This window comes from Marmota monax, unplaced genomic scaffold (assembly GCF_021218885.2).
Source record: "Marmota monax isolate L192 unplaced genomic scaffold, Marmota_monax_Labrador192_F-V1.1 WCK01_AAM20220418_F8-fsc00077, whole genome shotgun sequence".
Classification (NCBI taxonomy): Eukaryota; Metazoa; Chordata; class Mammalia; order Rodentia; family Sciuridae; genus Marmota; species Marmota monax.
Window position 1 is genome coordinate 1467267 of NW_026694610.1, and position 17052 is coordinate 1484318.

General features: G+C 35.4%; 1 protein-coding gene and 1 non-coding gene across 3 annotated transcripts in view; one reads left to right on the top strand and one right to left on the bottom strand.

Annotated features, from left to right (window-relative positions):
* Nucleotides 1-17052, bottom strand: part of Wdr70 (WD repeat domain 70) — a 307105-nt gene that overhangs the window by 95330 nt on the left and 194723 nt on the right. The window lies entirely within an intron of this gene.
* Nucleotides 8738-8810, top strand: Trnav-cac (transfer RNA valine (anticodon CAC)). Its single transcript has one exon. It is a non-coding gene; the product is annotated as a tRNA-Val (tRNA).

The window sequence follows — 17052 nt, forward strand, 5'->3', positions numbered from 1 at the left end:
GCTCTGCATTTTCTTGTGTCCTGAAGTATAATATTGTTCCACAGCCCAAGGACCCACCCATTTCTTTAGTTGACTTATTGTTTCTTATCTTTAAAAAAATTGTAAATGGAAAAAAGCTATATTTGGAAAAAGTTAAAAATCTTTGATTCAGAAAATGTGTGGGGAATATTAAATGTTCTTAGCCCAGCTGAATCTCCAATTTCCTCCAATACTAAAAACAGTGGAATTGGGGCTGGGGTTGTAGCTTAGAGGTAGAGCATCTGCCTAGCATATTTGAGGCGCTGGGTTTGAGCCTCAGCACCATATTGCAGATAAAAATAAATAAATAAATGTATAAAAAATAGTGGAATAAACAACATATAGAACAACAAAACAGAACATAATGAAAGAAAACATGACTTGATGGCCCAGGTCAACATCTAAGCCCAGTGAGACTTAGATAACCTAGTCTACTTTGTGAGTAAAATTGTGTCGACAGCCCTCTGCTCACCTGTGCAACCTCCCTTATTCTGCCTTCGAGTTCTTTGTTGAGTAATGATAACCCTATTCTCAGAAGCTCATTATAGATTAGAGGTGATTTTAAGTGATCAGAAGTGATAATCTAAATTAGATTGGATTTTAATTCACACACTTCTATAGTACACATGGAATTCATCATTAGCACCTTTAATATTTCTTGATTCTTGTTTTTTTAGATTATTTCAAGGGAAGTCAGCTTATTTGAACTACTTTGCCCTTGAAAATTTAATTATCCAGAAAGAAGAACCTTTATGCTGGTTTATCTTATGGTCACTTGAGGAATATGTCTGTTTTACATGTTCATGTAACCTAAATGTTAAATACAAATTGGCTTAGGTGGGGAGATTTATTTTTTAAGTACTGGGGATTGAACCAGGTACTTTACCACTGAGTCACATCCCCAATCCATTTTAGTTTTTATTTTGAGTCAGGATCTCACTAAGTTGCTTAAGGCCTCACTAATTTGCTAAGGCTGGCCTCAAACTTGTGATCCTCCTGCCTCAGCCTCCCCAGTTGCTAGGACTAAGGAGTACACCGTGTCCAGTGGGAAAAAATAATTTTAAAAGCTGGAAAAGGTTCTATTATATTGGCTAAAATGTTTATATGTATTTTCATCAGCATTAATAAACTTATAAGCAAATATAGGTAATTTCTGTGCACTTTGAGATAACTAATCTCAAATTCATTTATATATTTATATCAGGAACGGCTGTTTTCAAAATCAACTGAGAAACTATAAAAATACAATTAAGATATTTAAAAATCAATCAGAAAACAAACATAAGCTTCTAAGCTAATATGATAATCAAAACAATACTACCTGGTAAGTACTGCTCTAAGCACTTTGTGTGTGTATAGGTTTGTGCATATGCTTTAGTTCTCCTAATAAGTCTGGGATAGGTATTATTATTATCCCCATTTTATAACTGCAAAATCTCAATTAGTTAATAAGTGACAGAACCTGGATTTCAATCCACATATGTCTTCAGAGTCCACACTATTAACCACTGCACTATGACTGAAACTCAACTCACTAGTTCATAAATATTTATGAAATACTGAAAGGTACACACAATCCCAGATAACTCTTGCAACATAAATTCATTCTAGTGGAACAGAGATAGAAAGATACTATATCTAAACTTCTGTATATCAATATATATTGATTGGAGTTCTCAATTGTAGCAGAAAACTAGAAATCCCCAAACTGCTGGGAGAGCTACAAAACCAAGTTCAGAAAACCTGTGAGAATAACGAAGGCTTGGCTCAGATAGCAGTCAAATTTAAGACCCAGGACTAGCCTGGAGCTTAGCACTGACACCCCACAATGGGGATGTGACACTACTAATGGCACTGCTGCCCCTGAAAACTGGATGTTGCCACTACTCCTGCTGCCACACCAGAATGCATTCTTCCCTCTCACCAGTTCCTGAATGAAAGCGCAGAGTTGGTGGATTGGATTAGCCAAGCCTAGGCTGGAATACTTGCATTCTAGTTGCATAAAGGAGACCCTGGAAAGTCAGCATTTGGCCTTTTTGGCTTTGGGAGTTGGAGCTGTGCTTTGCTTCCAAGACTTGTGTGGAACCCACTTAGAGGCACAAGGAGATGTATCTACACTCTAGAAAGTCACTTTTAAAAGGTGAAGCATTTATACATAGGCTTCTTGAATGTCTTTCTATTTTAAGCTTTTACTAATCCTTAGAGATATTAAAGACCAAAAGTTTACCTCTCTATTTATTAACTAGATCTTCTTACTGTCCTAAAATTATTTCTTTCAAGAAGCTATTGAGGTTAATATCCCCAGGCTTAATGGGTGGGTGTGTGGGAGAAGAAGGTTCATGTGTGCTCACTTAACATGTTGACACCAAAGCTGTTTCAAAAACATTTAAAGGTTAAAATACAATTTGCATCTCTTTAATGTAATTCTATACTTATATCAGTTATTAAAAATATTACAGAATATTCCCATATATGTGGCTAACCAACTTCTAATGTTAATGTCTACCATAACTGTAAGACAAGTACTGAAAATGCAGGAAATTAACACTGATAGAATTCTATTAACAAATGTATAAACTTATTCCAATCTCAAAAGTTTTTCCACTAATGTGCTTCTTCTGGTTCAGACTGAATCCAGACCACACTACCTTTAGTTGTCATGTCTGCCTAGTGACCTTCAATCTGGGAAGTTTAGGACTCTGACAAGTGTAACGAGTACCAGATGGTTTGTTTTACAGACTATTTCTCAAGTTGGACTTGTTTGATGCTTTCTCTTTATTAGGGTGAGATTTTACATTTAGCAAGAATGTAAGAGAGGTAATGGTATACCTTCTGATGCACAGGAGGAACTATGTGATGTCAATATGTCCTATTATAGGCAACATCTAGTCACTTGGTTATGCTGGTGTCTGCCAAGTTTCTTGAGTGTAATGTTACCAATTCTTCCTTTGTTGCTGATAAATATCTTGTGAGAAAATACCTTGAGACTACATAAACACCCTGTTTCTCATCATGCCTTTGCCTAACAAATTTGAGCATTCATCAATGATTTTTGACTGAATGATTATTACTGTGAAGTTTGCGTCACAGTGATTTTTCTATTTCTATCATTCTGTCTATAATTATTAATTGGAATTCTATTATAAGTAAGAGTTGTTTCTTCTCTTTAGATAATTTATATTAGTATTTGTTCATGGAAATTTAATTTATCCTAGGGGTATAGTTCATAGATTTATCACCATTGAGAGCTCTTGAAAGTGGTTCCTATGTCCTTTTGACACATCCCCATCATTTTTCAAATCTACTTTAATTTATTTTGATTGACTATTAGCATTGGGAAAATATATTCCAGAGTGAACTCTATCAGACTTAAATCCTTTATTAATTATCTCTGCAGAACAAATAAACCATTTCTAGTCTTATTCCCTTTTCATTTTGATTTTACTGAATTTTTTCTCATTGAGATTTATTCTTCCATTTAAATACACTGAGAATTTCTTTGTGTGTGTGGCCACAGCTCTATCATATCCACTTCTGTGGGTTCAAATATTGTAGATGTAAATTTTGAGATAACTATTTGTACCAGGAGGTAAAGTTTTAAAGGTCATTTAGCCCCACTCATTTTACAAAACTGTAGACTAAGACATGGAGAACTCAATTTACTAGAAACAGCTACTTTTGAAGTACCAGTGGCACAAGAGCTGGTACAGTGCCCTTCCCCTAAACTACACTGTTGTGTCCTCTCCCACCCCTATCAAAACTAGTCCACAGACACTGTGAGAAATAAGTCTCTAATGAGGTATGCATCCAAAAGTAAACCTCATCCAAAGTTGACTACAGCTGGATGGAAGCTAGTGAAGATCATAGTTCAACCTGGGCCAGAGGTGCAAAGCAAAGTGGCAATACGAACACAGGAGGCACAGTGTCAAAACATGCAAATTAAATCAGCAAAAAGAAGGAAATTAGGTCAATACATCTTAAGTTTTCCATGCTCCCTCCACTTTGCAAAGGCAAATCTCCTACCTTGACAGGAGGCCTGGGTCTCCATTTACTCTTGAAGTCACTCATCCCCCACTTCTCAAATATAAAACTTATCGAATCATATCACAGGTCTCTTATCTATCTCTTTAGCCCATTCTATGGTCTCTCTTCTCAGTCCTTATACTTGGTTGGGTTCTCATCACCTCTTATTTGGGACTAGACTCACATGTACCTCTTACTTATCCCCTGCCTCTTGCCTTAATTTCCTCTAATCTATCTTCCATATGGACAACAAAATAATTCTTAAAAAAAAAACCAAAAGTATTCTTAATTTATCAACATAAAAATAATACTACTCTTGCTTAACACCAGTTACTAAAAGTGGAAAAAATAGGCTTCCTTCTCAACACTCATCCCATTCCAACGGCACCATGAGTGGGAGGGCAAATCATTATGTGGGGCAAAAATAGAGATCTGTTTGAAAAAACACAATCTATCCCCTGCTTTTGTGACACACAGAATACAGAAAGTAAAGCTTGACAGAGTCTTTCAGACAATTGGAAATCACAAATTATACTAATTTTTTAAATGTTGAAAAAAGCTCCCATACAGTACAACATTGAATATACATGGTTTGCAGCTCTGTTCAAAATGCTCCTCAACCTACGCTGAGGTTGCATCCCAATGAACCTACCACAAGTTGAAAATACTTTAAGTAAAAATGCAGTCAATATGGCTAATCTACCAGACTTCATCATTTAGCAACACAGTACCCTGTAAAGCATGGCTTGTTTACCCTGGTGACCACATGAGTAACCAATTCAATAGCTCGTGAGAGAATCATATCACAAAACACATATCATTAGCTCAAGAAAAGATCAAAATCCCAAATTCAAAGTATGGTTTCTGAATGTATACCATTTTCATACCGAACAGAAAAATTTTAAGTCAAATTATGATCATGAGTCAGGCACCATCTGTACAATTCAAGTTTCTACCCAGAGGGCTACTTTCTAAGAATGTGGATATAGGAATAAAATGGAGAAATTTTTTTTTTGGCTTACCATATTTTGTCTAACAAAAGTATTCTTAATTTATCAACATAAAAATAATAACCACTGTGTATCCTCCTATAAATTCAAACTGTATTTCAGTGAAATGTCTAAAACATCATTTTCCTCTTTGAGACACACATTTTATGTGTGGGAAAACATTCAAGGCCCATCCAAGTATCTTTAGTATCTCCATATGTTTTAACTCAGAGGATTTGGAAAGCTTGCTGTGCTACTAAATGGTTTATAGGCAAAACTTCCTAGGTTTAAAAATAAAAATAGAAAAACTTCATCTGGCTACTAGATCTAGTCAGTGACAAAAAAAAATCCATTTAAGTTATGGCCACTTAGGCTTAGTAAAATATCTTTAATTTTATGCTATTTCTGTAATCTTGATTCACTATCTCAGTAATAAAATATATAACACACAAATATAGTACAGGATAAATTATCTCCTATAATATATGTAGACTTGTCATTCTATTTTCCTTAAAGGAATAATACAAAAATTGGAAGTACTTTAAGTGATAGCACTTGGAAATACAACTAAAGGGAAAAGACTGCTCACTCCTTGCCTGAGTACTTGAGTTTGAACTGATCTTTCTTCTTTAATCATTATTCTATTTTAATTCTCCTTAACTTTTACTACTTTTTACTATATTCTTTCCCTTCCATTTCTGTATCTAATCCCCGTTCACCTGATCCTCAGTGGGCTGGCAGAGAAAAAGTAGGATTTTTCTGTGTATACCAGATCCTCTACCAGATAATGTTGTTCTTGATAATTTCTGGTTTTTGAACAACCTCTAAAGGGAAATGAGTCCTCAGACTCTCCCTTGCTGGCAGGGCCTTCAGTTGAAGCAGATAAAGGGATCCTACAAAAGGCCCCAGAGATCATGACTGAAAATAGGCTCTGGAGCCAGACCACCTGGAGAGAAATCCCAGACCTACCCACCTCTTACTATGGTACCCTTAAGTAAATTACTCAATCTCAGTTCATTTAAAACAGGGATAAGAATACCAACTTCACAAGCTGTATAATAAACAAATACACTGAAAGTATTTAGAATAATTCCTACTAAACAATAGATGGGCAATGTTAAGTGCTACTATAATAATTATTACAACTACTATAACTAATATTACTATCATCACTGCCATTTCTAACGTTGAGCTAGGTAGCACTGGGGAGGCTGTTGAGTTCTCTGGTCAAGCTCTGTGTCACATTAGAATAAAGACTATAAATGTGAATGACTGAATGCAGACTTGTTGATCTTCAACTAAGTACCAAGAATTATTCTGTGCACTTTTGCAAAGTTTATTTTATTTGATCCTTATAAGAAGGTAGAGATGAAGCTTATTATTTGGGTGATGAAACTGAGGTTAGTGAGGCAAAATATTCTGTTTATCACACCAGAGCTACCTCTGGGAAATTTGACAAAGAGATAAGCTACACTGTGTAAGTCTAGTCTGTTCATAATATTAGCTAATATTAATAGTTTTTATTTTTAAAAAACTACAAGTTCCAAAAAAGTTAAATTGAACATTTTGAACACTTGTCTATTGATTGTTACCAGTTTTAGTGTTAATTATGCATAAATTCATTTTCACAAAAAAGATTTATATTACTTGAAAGTAGTAGCTGTATCTTTAAAATTCTCAATGCATCTAATTTGTTGTTTGGTAAATACTTGATTTTTTTAAATAATCAAAAATAACAATGAAAACTGCAATCACCCATGCCTAGCAGAACACACACTGTGAATCCCAGGGATGCAATTAAAGAAGATCCAGGGATAGAACTGCAATCCCTTTAATACTAACGTAAAGAAAAGGATGAGTTCATGTGTACCATGAGATAGTTTTAGATGATACAGATAACAGTAGTAAATAGCAGTGAATCTGACAGTGAAAGGTATTGTTTTGTTTTTGTTTTTTTAAAAAATCACCTCTAATTCTTCTGAGTATACAAAGCAGAATGTCTTGATTTAGTGCTACTTTGTTTTAAAACCTGCATATAACACTTGCTAATATCCCCTTTTAACAATGAAAAATCTCAGACACAGAACACTGACAGTAGTATCAAGCTGGTATTTGTAATTACTTTGTTCTTCATGCATTTTAAAAAATTGCTACATTCTATGTTACACTTGTTATTATTACAATGTTTCCTGTAGGAATAAGAGGATAAGGAATGATTACTATATAGGTATGGGTGCTTCTAAAGGTTCTTGAAACAAGAGAAAGCTGCTGTACTTCAAATGGTTAATTTTATGTTAAGCGAATTTCACCTCAATTTTTAAAAGTATTTAATTTTTTTAAATAAATCAATTTTTAACAATGAAGTAAGCAATAAGGTGATATATACATATGGCAAGAATTATGAAAGCAGTATGCATACAATGAACTTTGGGAAACATATTAAGGGCAACTGAACTAGATTGGTATAGGTGACATTCCTGGGGATGATCTACAGGAAGCTGATGGGTAGAGCCTGCAAACTAATTTTGGTAGCTTTTCAAGACATCATGCATCTAGCACATTCAAACTACAGTTGATTTCTAGTGGCATACCAGATGTGTTCAAGGGCTTGAGCAAAAATCCCAAGGCAGGAAAAATATCATTTGCATCCATCTGTTTCTTGTTCTGAATACTTGTGTTCCTCTTCCTCTCCCTCAGCATTCAAGTGTCTTCAGTATTGATTTTCTTAGTTCATTAATGCCCAGTTTCTTCTGTCTTTGATTCTTCATCCCAAGTTCTTAGGTTGTTTTGTTTGGTAGGACTAGAGACTAACCAGTAGGTACTCTATCACATCCTCAGGCCCTTTATTTTATTTTATTTATTAATTAATTTATTTTTTGAGACAGAGCCTTACTAGTTGCCCAGGCTAGACTCAAACTTGCAAACCTCCTGCCCCAGCCTCCTGAGTGGCTGGGCTTACAGGCAAGTGCTATCACTACCAGCCCAACTTCTATTTTCTGAGTGTAGTCTTCAGCTATGATATGAAAGGATTAACATCAGTCCTTCCTACTTCATAAGGCTGCTGGAAGAGATTGTACTTTGGGGTATGCTTTAGAAGTGTTACTCTAACTCATTAGTGGGTCATAAAATCAACTCAATAGATTATAATTGACACTTTACAATAGAATAGAGCAGATTGAAAAATATCAGAGTATATTTTACATGTCAACGTTAGAAATTGTTATGGTAAACTTCAGGGTTCTTTATCTTGTTTTTGCATTTTTAGTGCTGGGTTTGAACATATCTCTCATTATAAGCACAGCTCTACTACTGATTATTCCCACTGTTTTCACTTTTATATATCTAAATCTGTGCAAAGACTAGTATAGAGCTGATCACAATGAAAAATGTCATTTTCTGTGGTTAAAAAAAAAAAAAACCTTTGCAAGTAAGTCCTTTCTCTCTGTTATATTTTCAGATGGAAAGAACATAACAACTGTTTTCAAAATTAACAAAAAAAATGGGGTGGGGGGCAGTCACTATTTGATGAATACAGTGGTTGGCTCCTTAGCCACTTGCACCAGAAAAATAACTCCTAAATAATTCCAGGAAAATAAATACTACAAATATTTTGAAGCGATGAAGTTTGACAGAATAATGTAATGCCCTTTGAGTCTAACAAAATATAAATAAAAGCTTCTGACATTTTTTAAGAAATGTGGTAGGTTGGGGATATAGCTCAGTTGGTAGAGTGTTTGCCTCACATGCACAAGGTCCTGGGTTCAAACCCCAGTAACCCCCCATACCCACCCTACACACACATATGGTAAATTACAAAGACTTGGGTAATTAGTAGACAGAAACTAAGCAAAACAAAACAGGGAGAACTCACTGTAGCACCAAGAGTTGGGAACTAAATTATCACTGGTTGTATCACTTTTCCAGTTGCAATGAATCAAAGAATAGGTTAAAATAGAATGCACACAGACCAGAGAACTGTTTTACATTTTGGCTCAGACTTCACTTTCTGTATATAAAAACCCTACTAGTGGCTCTATTAAATGAACATTTAACATTTACTATTTTGTTTATAATGGTTAAAACAGTAATGTTTGGCCTCATCAGCTTACAAAATAAATCATAGCTGTCCTGAAGCTGAGAAACATGGTTTAGGAAATACCTCTACTAGAGAGAGGCATCCCTTATATAGGCTTTCTAGAGATGATAGTCGTCCTGCAGAGAGTCTGACCATTTTAGACAACATAACAGCCTAATCTAGACAACTGCAGAGAGAACTTCACTCATGTTTTGTAAGATGCCAAGTCTTTTCTTTATCACTTAAAGATTAGGGAGCATTTACTCCATGTTGCACACTGATAGAAAGACACTAATAAAAATAAAATTAACAGTTCAAAATTAGCTAAAATAGCACAAAATAAAAACAGATTTCCCTGTTTCTTGCACTCCAAATGCTCAACTCCCCCAAAGCTTATTTATTATTATAAAATTAGCCACTATGACAGGGGGTGAACAAACGTGTTCTGGGAATTAATTTCCAAATCAAATTCTCTATGTTATACCAATATACAACTCTCTAAAAAGACATAATTTACTATGAAAAAAAAATGAGCTTTACATTAAATATCCATTTGTCAGCTTTAGATTAAAAAATTATTCAGAATCTAAATATCACCTCCACCACCATCCTAAGAAATTACCTGGATTAAAGTCTGAAATTGCCCTAACCAATCTCCCTGCTTCTGCCTTTCTTTATGTATAGCCATTCTATAGACAGAGTGGCCAAAATGACTACTTTCTAAATGTAACTTGGATCTTGTCATTCCTCTACTCAAATCTCTCCATGGCTTCCCACAGACCTCAGAAGACTATCCAAGTCCTTTTAATACCACACAAGGCCCTATTTGATCTGATAGCTTCCCATCCCAATCTGTGCAGAATAACTGAGAATGCTTGGCTCAGCTCCTCACATTTCCTTCTTAAGGTGTGAGGAGCTTCTAGAGAGCAATTCTCCTCTACTCCTCCCCATCCCATCTTCCTGGGCAGCCGTGACCAGGGCCAGACAGGATGGGCAGATCTGTCCCATCCCAGGACCTGCTCGGGGTGTACTTCTGGCTTTCCTCCTCCTCCTCCACCTGGCCTTTGTCTATCATACTTTAGTGATTGGTCTTATTTCCTACTCTGTTTAGAATCCAGGTAAGGAAGAGGGGTGTTAATAACAAGGGTTAACTAAAACCTAAAACATTGAAACACATATGTGCAAGGCTTGCACATCTTATAGTTGGGTACAGAAAATAATCTAGAAATTCTCATCTCTGGATGACGTAGGTATAGGTGACTTATTCTTTCCTATGCTTTTCTATTTCTAGATGAATTACTTTCTAGATGCGTTACTTTGGCAATCAGAAAAAAGTAGGCAAGATTAAATTTCTCTGAGGCCATTAAATAGAACAAAGATTGGGGCCATATTTCAGAGGAAATCATGAACTATGTCTTGGATACATAGTCTACTGAAATGAAGACAGAAATCTCAAATGACTGTCTCTAATCATGACTACACACAATGAAGATAAAAAAGCCTTACCTTCCCAAATCCTCCGATACCGGCCTGTGTGGTACTCAGGCTCAAAGTAGGCCTGGGTTCATCCCTCCACCAGCAAACATCCTTAGGAGCCCAGCCTCTGGCACAGGACCACCCCTTCTGACCAGCAGAATACAACAGGAGGCCAGGCCCGGCCCAGATCCACCCACACCAACTTGCATGGGATCCAGGTCCAAGTTAGGTCCAAGCTCGCTGCCCCCACACCTGTGAGCTACATCTCAGAGCAGGCATCCTAAAGAGAGTGTGAGACGCATCCTTTCAGCCCCATCTCTGTAAGACATTGCATCCATCTTGGGGCACCTCAACTATGATCTTGAGTTACTTCAGTGATTGCCGCCACCATCTTTAGTTGCAGTAGCATACACTGAGGGACACCATCAGGGTCTCAAAGCCCAACATCAAAGTGAATACAGACAATCTACATGGGTACTACAACAAAATAGGGTAGAAACTACAATATCTCAGATCCACACTGCAAGAAAGGAAGACACATAGACAACATGGAAAACCAAGGGAGGAAAGTGCCCCAAACAAACCAGGATACTATAATAACAAAACCCATGGACAGTGAAGTTGATGAAATGTCAGACAAGGAGTTCAAAAGGTTCATAAATAAAATGATCTGTAAATTAAAGAATGACCTAAATGAGCAAATACAGGCAAAACTTGATCACTCCAACAATGAGATAAGAGAGCAAATACAGTAACAAAGAACTACTTCAAGAGAGAGAGACTCTAAAAAAAAAAAAAAAAAGTCAGAAATCCGTGAAATGAAGGACACAATAAACCAAATTAAAAAAACAATAGAAAGCATAACCAACAGACTAGATCACTTGGAAGAAAGAACATAAGATAATGAAGACAATGTATACAATCTGGAAAATAAAGTTATCACCCAGTGAAGATACCAAGAAACCATGAACAGAATATCCAAAAATTATGGGACAGCATCAAAAGACCAAATCTAAGAGTTATAGGAATAGAGGAAGGCATAGAGTTTCAAACCAAAGAATGCACAATGTCTTCAATGAGATAATATCATAAAATTTCTCAAGCATGAAGAATGAATTGGAAAACCAAATACAGGAGGCTTTCAGGACACTAAATGTACAAAATTACAACAGATCTACACCAAGGCACATTACAATGAAAATGCCTAGCATACAGAATAAGGATAGAATCTTAAAAGCCAGCAAGAGAGAAGAATAAGATCACATATAGGGGGAGACCAATTGGTATCTCAGTAGATTTTTCAACCAGACCCTCAAAGCCAGGAGATCATGAAACAACATACACCAAGCTCTGTAAGAAAATGGATGCCAACCAAGAATCTTATATCCAGCAAAATTAAGCTTTAGATTTGATGATGAAACAAAAACCTTCCATGATAAACAAAAATTAAAAGAATTTACAACTGAAAGCCTGCACTACAGAACATCTTCAGTAAAATATTCTATGAAGAGGAAATAGAAAAAAAATTATGAAAATCAGCAGATGGAGGGATTACACTAAAGGAAAATCTAATCAGAAGAGAAACCAAGTCACACTAAATACCAAAAATAAACAAAAATGGCTGGAAATACTAATCATGTCTCAATAATAACCCTGAATGTTAATGCCTAAACTCACCAATCAAAAGACATAGACTAGCAGATTGGAACAACAACAAAAAAGACCCAACAATATGCTACCTCCAAGAGACTCATCTCACAGGAAAAGACATCCACAGACTGAAGGTGAAGGGTTGGGAAAAATCATACCACTCACATGGACTGCAGAAGCAAGCAGGGGTTTCTATCCTCATATTAAATAAAGTAGACTTCAAACTAAAGTAAGTCAAAATGGAAAAGAAGGACACTATATACTACTCAAGGGAACAATACATCAACAAGATTTAACAATTACAAATATATATACCCCCAAAAATGGAGCGACTATGTTCATCAAACAAACTCTTCTCAAGTTCAAGAGTCAAAAAGACCACAACAAAAATAATTTTGGGTGACTTTAACACAACTCTTTCATCACTGGATAGATCTTCCAAACAAAAGCTGAACAAAGACGCTACAGAACTAGATAATGCAATCAATAACTTAGACTTAACTGACATATATAGAATATTTCATCCTTCAATGAGAGAATATATCTCCTTCTCAGCAGCACATGGATCCTTCTCTAAAATAGACCATACATAATGCCACAAAGCATTCTATCAGACCATAATGGAAGGAAATTAGAAATCAATGATAAAGTAAGGAATAAAATCTACTCCAAAACCTGAAGTCTAAATAATATGCTACTGAATAAATAATGGGTTGCAGAAGACATCAAGGAGGAGACTAAAAATTTTTAGAAGTGAATGAGAACACAGATACAACATATCGAAATCTCTGGGACACTATGAAAGTGGTTCTAAGAGGAAAGTTCATTGTATGGAGTTCATTCCTTAAAAGAAGAAAAAGTCAACAAATAAATGACTTAACATTACATCTCAAATCCCTAGAAAAAGAAGAACAAATCAACACCAAAAGCAGTAGACGACAGAAAATAATTAAAATCACAGCTGAAATCAATGAAATTGAAACAATTAAAAAACTGACAGAACAAAAAATTTGTTCTTTGAAAAACTAAATAAAATTGACAGACGCTTAGCCATGTGAACAAAGAGAAGTAGAGAGAAAACTCAAATTACTAACATATGTGATAAAAAAGGAAATATCATGACAGACACTACAAGAAATACAGAAGAAATTATTTTGAAAACTTGTACTCCAATAAAACAGAAAATATCAAAGACAATGACAAATTTCTAGAGTCAAATAATTTGCCCAAATTGAATCAGGATGAAATACACAATTTAAACATATCACTTTCAAGCGACTAAATAGAAGACACAATCAGAAGTTTACAAACCAAGAAAAGCCCAGGACCAGATGGATACAGAGCTGAGTTCTACAAGACCTTTAAAGAAGAACTAATACCAATACTCTTCAATTTCTTTTAGGAAATAGAAAAAGAGGGAGCACTTCCAAACTCATTCTATGAGGCCAATACACCCTAATTCCAAAACCAGACAAAGACACATCAAAGAAAGAAAACTTTAGACCAATATCTCTAATGAACATAGATGCAAAAATTCTCAATAAATTTCTGCCAAATTGAATAAAAAAAAACATAGATGCAAAAGATTGTGCACCACGATCAAGTGGGATTCTTCCCAGGGATGCAAGGTTGGTTCAACATATGGAAATCAATAAATGTAATTCATCACATCAATAGACTTAAAGATAAGAATCATATGATCATCTCAATAAATGCAGAAAAAAGCATTTGACAAAATACAGCACTCTTCATGTTCAAAACATTAGAAAAATTAGGGATAACAGGAACATATATCTATGCTAAGCTCCAGGCCAACATCATTCTAAATGGAGAAAAATTGAAAGCATTCCCTCTAAAAACAGGAACAAGACAGGGATGCCCTCTTTCACCACTACTATTTAAAATAGCTCTTGACACACTGGCCAGAGAAATTGGACAGGGAAGAAATTAAAGGGGTACACATAGGAAAAGAAGAACTCAAATGGGCACTATTTGCTGATGACACGATTCTATACCTAGAAGACCCTAAAAGTTCCACCAAAAAACTTCTAGAACTAGTAACTAAATTCAGCAATGTAGCAGGATATAAAATCAATACCCATAAATCAAAGACATTTCTGTATATCAGTGACAAATCGTCAGAAGAGGAAAGGAGGAAAACTACCACATTTACAATAGCCTCAAAAAAAAAAAAAAACTTGGGAATCAACTTAATGAAAGAGGAGAAAGATCTATACAATGAAAATTACAGAACCCTAAAGAAAGACGTCAAAGAAGACCTTAGAAGATAGAAAGATCTACCTTGCTCTTATATAGGCAGAATTAATATTATCAAAATGACCACACTTCCAAAAGCACTATACAGATTTAATGCAATTCTGATCAAAATCCCAATGGCATTCCTCATAGAAATAAAAAAAGCATTCATGAAATTCATCTGGAAAAATAGGAGACCCAGAATAGCTAAAGTAATCCTTAGCAGGAAGAGTGAAGCAGGTGGCATCACTACACCAGACCTTAAACTATACTATAGAGCAGTAGTAACAAAAACAGCATGGTATTGGCACCAAAATGGACTGGAAGACCAATGGTACAGAAAAGAGGACACAGAGACAAACCCACATAAATACAATTATCTCATACTAGACAAAGGCATCAAAAACATGCTTGGAGAAAAGATAGCCTCTTCAACAAATGGTCCTTGGAAAACTGGAAATCCATATGCAACAAATGCAATTAAATCCCTATCTCTCACCATCCACAAAACTCAACTCAAAATGGATCAAGAACCTAGGAAAAAAACCAGAGACCCTGTGTCTAATAGAAGAAAAAGTAGGCCCTAATTTCCATCATGTGGGATTAGGTCCCAACTTCCTTAATAAGGCTCCTTTGGCACAACAATTAAAATCAAGAATCAATAAATGGGATGGATTCAAACTAAGAAGTTTCTTCTCAGCAAAAGAAACAATCTGTGAGGTGAACTGAGAGCCTACATCTTGGGAGCAAATATTTACCCCTCACACATCCGATAGAGCACTAATCTCTAGCGTATATAAAGAACTCAAAAAGCTAAGCACAAAAAAAATCAAATAATCCAATCAATAAATGGGCCAAGGACCTGAAGAGACACTTCTCAGAAGATGATATACAATCAGTCAACAAATATATGAAAAAGTGCTCATCATCTCTAGCAATTAGAGAAATGCAAATCAAAACTACTCTAGGATTTCATCTCACTCCATTCAGAATAGCTGCTATAATGAAAACAAACAATAAGTGTTGGCGAGGATGTGGGGGAAAAGGTACACTCATACATACATACTGCTGGTGGGACTGCAAAATGGAGCAGCCAATATGGAAATCAGTATGGAGATTTCTTGGAAAATTGGGAATGGAACCATCATTTGACCCAGCTATCCCACTGCTGGGACTTAAAAACAGCATACTAAAAGGACATAGCCACATCAATGTTTATATAAGCACAATTCACAATAGCTAAACTGTAGAACCAACCTAGTTGTCCTTCAATAGATGAATGAGTTTTAAAAAATGGCATATATACACAATGGAATATTACTCAGCAATAAAAGAGAATAAAATCATGGCATTTGCAGGTAAATGGATGGAGTTGGAGAAGATAATGCTAAGTGAAGTTAGCCAATCTCAAAAAACCAAATGCCAAATATTTTCTCTGATATAAGGAGGCTGATTCATAGTGGGGTAGGGAGTGGGAGCATGGGAAGATTAGATGAACTCTAGATAGGGCAGAGGAGTGGGAGGGGAAGGGAGGGGGCAGGGGGTTAGGTATGTAATGGACATTATTATCTAAAGTACATGTATGAAGACACGAATTGGTGTGAATATGCTTTATATACAAGCAGATACATGAAAAATTGTGCTCTATAAGTGTAATAAGAATTGTAATGCATTCTGCTGTCATATATAAATTTTAAAAATTAATAAAAAAATTGCAGATAAAGGAAATGGGACAATAAAAAAGTCTTACCTTTTGAAATATATTTTAATTTTTGTATTTTTCCTAAATTCAAGTCACCAAAGTGACAAAGCAGAATTATACCTTTCTCTTGAATCTATATTATCCCTTCTACCTGTTTATTCAACATAAGGAAAATATAAATTATACTAACTTCTTACTTATAATGTTTATATATTTGATTCCATAACCATATCTCCTATTTATATATTTTTCCCATATAGTTTTTCTTGTTTTTCTCCCCCATCACTAATGAGCTGCCAGATAGACTACATGTGATCAGAATGATTTATTGATTAAGGCTGACCTCTAAAACTACTTTAGGACAGCATTGGAAACATAAAACTACTTTCACTATGCAATGGCTCAGAGAGCTGTTACTTTAGCCATACGGGACTGCAATCAATCACCTTGCAGCTTGCCAACCTCCATCAGGAGAAAAACCTTCTAGAAAGCCCATGTTTAATAGCAGAGAAAGTAATTCCACTTCAGCAGTGTATTTGGGATCATGATGAGAACCTGGAGGGAAGAGTTTCCCACTTTTTGTAGGATTAAAAGTATTCTATAAAATTTTGAGGTGGGAAGGGTCAATTCCACATAGTCTCCAAGGAGGTGTATTATCAAAAAGAATATTTTTTTTTTTCTGAATGAGGAGTCTTACTTCAAGTTTATAAGTTACCTCATAATTTTTCAAAAGGTATTTTGATAAAATTTTGTCAAAATTCCCCACAAATTAAGAATATGGCTGGATATAGATTCAACTTTTACATAGGTTAATTAGTGGGGGTTCTACAGTGAACAATACATGTGCAAGCCCATATCTTATT